This window comes from Corylus avellana, chromosome ca8, assembly GCF_901000735.1.
Source record: "Corylus avellana chromosome ca8, CavTom2PMs-1.0".
Classification (NCBI taxonomy): domain Eukaryota; kingdom Viridiplantae; phylum Streptophyta; class Magnoliopsida; order Fagales; family Betulaceae; genus Corylus; species Corylus avellana.
Window position 1 is genome coordinate 16732797 of NC_081548.1, and position 5197 is coordinate 16737993.

Below are 5197 nucleotides of genomic sequence, written 5' to 3' on the forward strand. Positions count from 1 at the left end.
TTTCGTAATTTAAAGTGTAATATGATTGAATGAAAATATTTATATATGTAAAAGAATTGTGATTTTGGGTACACACCGAACATTGAAAAATGTTTTTCATAACATCATTTTTCAAAAAAATGTTTTCCGCTGAAAAATTTATGATGGAAAACATTTTACATAAAAAATAATAGACATTTTACATCGAAAATAATAGAGCCTTAGAATTAATCTTACATATGCGATTGTTCACTCGACTTGGCTGGCCCAATCACTAAATATAAGTTATCAAAAAAGCTAGAAATATAACTCAACTTAGGCTCCGTTTGTTTTGCCATGAAATGATTTACGAAAAATGTTTTATGTATTTTCGGGTGTTTGACGCGACGTAAAATAATAGTCAACCGTAAACTATTTTTCGACTTTGAGTATCTTATTCTAGAATCGATGGACCATGCCAAGACCCGCCCATGACCCTTCAGGGACTTGACCGAAACCTGCTCGAGACTTGATTGGAAACCCCAGGGACCTGCTTAGGACCCCACTGGAAACTGCTTGGGACCCCCTCGGGACTTGACCGGGACTCGTCTAGGACCCACACGGGACCCCGCCTGGACCTACCTGGGACCTAACTAGATGTTCCTAGAAACCCGTTGGGACTCGACCGGACCTGCTAGGAACCAGCCCGAGACTTGACCGGGACCTCCCGGGACCCCACCGAGACCTGACTGGGACCCGCCCAGGACTCACCCTGGACTTGACCGTGACTCGCCCTGGACTTTATCGGGACTCGTCTTGGACTCGACGGGACCTGCCCGGGACTTAATCGGGACCTCGCCGAGACCTGAATAGGACCCGCTTGGGACATGCCCGGGACCCGCTTGTGACTTAACCGGGACTCGCCCAGGACCTCTCAAGGACCCGACTGGACCTGCCCGAGACCCATCTGAGACCCAACTGGACTTGCCTGGGACCTTACCAGGACCTCGCCGAAACCTACCCGGGACTTGACTGGGACTCGTTAGGGATTTGACCGGGACTAGCCCGGGACCCGCTCGGACCTGTTCAAGACCCCGCCGAAACCTGCTCGGGACTTGCTTGGGACTCTGCTGGGACTTGACCGGACTTGGCTGGGACCCGCCTAGGACTTGACCAGGACTTAACAGAGACCCAATTGGACCTGCCCCTAGTCAAGTCACAGGAGAGTCCTAGTCAAGCGCCAGGCAAGTTTCGGTAAAGTCTTGGGCGGGTCCCGGGAAGTCCGGTCGAGTCTCGGGTGCGTCTCAATCTGGTCCTGGCAGTGTCTCAGGCGAGTCCAGTCAAGTCTCGGGCAGGTCCCGGACGGGTCCTAGGCAGGTTCGATCGAGTCCTGAGCTGGTCCTGGGCGGGTCTCGGTCAAGTCCCGGGCGAGTCTCTAGCAGGTCCTGAGTGGGTGCTGGTCAAGTCTAGGCGGGGTCCCGGGCTGGTCCTGAATAGGTCTTGGGTGGGTCCTAGTCAAGTCCCAGGCGAATGCTAGGGGGTCTCGAGCAGGTCCCGGTCAAGTCTGGGGCGGGTCCCAGGTAGGTCCGGTTGGGTCCTGGTGGGGTCCTGGATGAGTCCTGGTGAAGTCCCGGTCTGGTCCCGGCAAGGTCCTTGACGAGTCCTAGTCAAGTCCCAGACGGGTATTTTTATATTTTATTTTTTAAATTATTGTATATTAGTACTTTTATGTTGTGAATAAAAATTACATTTTATAGGTTAATATTATTAAATGGTAATATAAAAAATATTTGTGATTTTCCGTGCGCACGCCAAACGCCGAAAATTTTTTTCATCGTAAAATATTTTCCTATAAAATGACTTTCTTGAAAACATTTTATGATGGAAAATATTTTACGCCGAAACAAACGCAACCTTGTTGCTTTAGTCTCTAGGAATTCCTAAGTATTATCGAAGAAAGAAGTAGCAAAGGCCAAAAAATTGGTCTCAAAGAAACTCAAGGAAATCCAATCCCTTCCTCTCTTCTCTTACCTCTCCTTCTATCCAAAGAAACTTTATGTTAATGGAGAATAATATATGGGTTTAGTCCGAGGTGAGTCCCGGGCAGGTCCCAAGGGGATCTCAGGTAGGTCCCGGGTGGGTCTCAATAGGTCCGGTCGAGTCCCAGTCGGGTTCCTGTCAAGTCCCGAGTGGGTCCCAAGCGCGCCAAATGCCGAAAAATGTTTTTATCATAAATTATTTTCCAGTAAAATAACTTTCCTAAAAATATTTTATGATAGAGAATATTTTACGCTGAAACAAATGGAGCCTAAGTTTAATAATTTTATAGTATAGAATTGTTAGTGAGAGGTACTCCATACCCTTTAGTTTTGTGGGGGTGGAAGACTTACCCTCGCACCCCCGCACCTCTGTAAGAGGTGTAGAGGGTGGGTCTCGTACTCATATTTATTTATTTATTTTTGTTACATAATAATGTCAATCTTCGCACCTAAAAGATATAACAGGAAGAAATATTTGAAAAGGTTTAGTAGTTGGATACACGCGTGAAAAGTGTTTTTCAGTGTTTAGTTAAAATGGTTGTTAAAATAGCATGTCAATCACGCTCTAGGAAAAGGTAATTGGATGTTGGGTGTGTAACTGGTAATGGTGTCATTTCCTTGTTGTCCCAACATTGACTCTTTTGTCACTACAAGACGATGACGAATAGAGCTTATTGGACGACCATGACTTTAAGAACAAATTGAAGACTAGATTCGGTCTTTCTTCGTAATCATGGTACTTTGATTTGAATTGTTTTAGAGTTTATGGCATTTTTCCTTTCCTTTAAGCACTAGGTTTGGGATTAACTCAACATTTGTGTAGAATTTTTTTAGCAATTAGGTATTTTCCATCCTCAAAATAAAAAGAATTAGGGACCTTCTACTACAAAAAAAGAGGCGCGACATTTAATATATTTATATATATTTTTATTAAGAGTGACCCGTATCATCATTTTATTGGTGCTGACATAGCACATTAATAGAATTTGTTAAGTGTTTTTACAGAATTTGACTGCAGTGAATAAATTGTTATTTTGGCTTACCTCAAGGACTTCAGAATTATTTTTTATATTATAAGGAATGATTTGTAAATTAGGCCAACTACAATGATTACTTTTGCATTTATGCCTATGATTTAACATGATTATGTTGATCTATTAGTAGCTTTGGTTGGATTAGAACATGGGTTAGTTAGTATTCTAGAGTTTTGCATGCATTCTAGTGCCCACCCAACATATGTTATGAGCCTTTTATTTCTTACTTAACTTGGTAATGATTAAATAATTAATTAATGAGATGCATCGTATGACATGGTGCACCGATATATGCGGTATAATGGCCATGTGCTTACCATATGTGCTAGACTCTATGGTCAAATGTGTGTGCTTATATGAGCTTTGAATTTAATGGTTGTTCGTGACCAGTGCAATCATGTTTGATTGACGGGTCATTACAAGACGTGTATCATTAGTAATGGGGGCCACCCGAGGTCGAACTCGTTCGGGCTGCTAGTATTATGAATGATAGTGTATAATATCAAGGGCACACGTATTGTATTAATGGTCCCTCAGAACAACGCCAACCCTACTGAGAATGGGTAATATCTCGTGTAGATGATACAAGATAATTATGACTTATACAAAGCATTATTTTCTTGCACTAGAAATATTGGTGATTTCTGCTAGAATTATGCCCATACCTCTTAAAAACTAAAACTACGTTTTTAGGGTTTAGTAATATAGGCAACATCGATTACATTTGGAAAAACTCACATTTATTATTCCAGTACATATTGTAACTCGCAAGCTCATTTCATCCTCAATTGTAAGGTTTACTTACTAAGTCATAAACTTATGTAGTTATTGCGGTTTAGCAGGTTTGCACTGTTAGACGTTAGATTGCTCGTTAGGATGAAGATGCCAAACAAGCATTTCACCGTGGTAGTTGGAAGCTTAGAGTCAATAATGGATGATAATGCTTAGACTTTATGATTATAAAAATCTCATATCATATATTTTCACCGTCCACATTATAGTTACTTTGATTTGTTAAATGGGCGATCCCCTTAGTTAGTTACCAGTTAATTGCATTGAAAAAATTGCCAATAACTCTGCCAAGATGGATCTAATTAATTACTTTATCCAATTTTAGGAGCGTTACAATTTGCCTTTTTTTAACGGTCATATTTCTAAATATTTGTGTTATTCTAATAGTCATATTAAAAAAAAAAAAAAAAAAAAAAGTATTTTCCTAACGATCATATTATAGAATATTTGTCTTTTTTTAACGGTCATATTTTTGAATTTTTTTCCTAATGGTCATATTTTTGAATACTTGTTTTATCAAAACGATCATATTTTTGAATGTGTGTTATCCTAACACCAATTTTTTTTTAAAAAAATTTGTTTTGTTTTGTTTTTTGTTTTTTGTTTTTTTTTGTTTTTTGTTTTTTTTTTTTTTTTCTAACAACCATATTTTTAAAAATTTATTTATTTTCCCTAACAACGATATTTTTAAAATTCTGTCTTTTTCATAAAGGTCGTGATTGACGGCTTGGCTAGTTGGCTTTATGTTCATATGGGTTCTCTTTCAAGAAGGTTGATTATACAAGGGAAGACAGGTCCACAAGTAGAGTGAAATTATTGTCGTTTATGATTGTTTCTTCTTGTTATAGCCCCCATAGGCTTTATTTTATTTTGTCTAGCCTTGTTGGATTCGATTCGATCCCATGTTCCTTCAAACGTTGAAAATCCGAAAAAATGCCACCGAAAGCAGGAGAAGGCGGGCCCACCACCACCGCCACGTCCATCTCCGTCGTCTATATTATCAATCAAAGAGTTGAGATAGAAGCTCGATCAGGCCATCTATGGATGGATGGCTTAGCTTAATTTCTTCAGCTCCTTGCTTTCTACAATTTTCCCATATCATTAATATTGAAGCAAGAGATCAGATATGAAGGCGTGGAAGTGGAAGGGTGATATAATTTCCGGTGACAGCCAGGAAATCAACGGTTTTTGCAAGTGCCATCTCTCCTGTAACAATTCAGAAATGAGTCGTCCGTCTCCCGCCGGTAGAAGAGCAACAATGATTTCACGCACCGCCGTTCCGGTCACCGGATGTTGCAAAATGGGGGCTGCTGGGATGTAGAATGCAAGACACGTGTCCTTCACCCACCTCCCGACATTACCAGCACTAAGAGT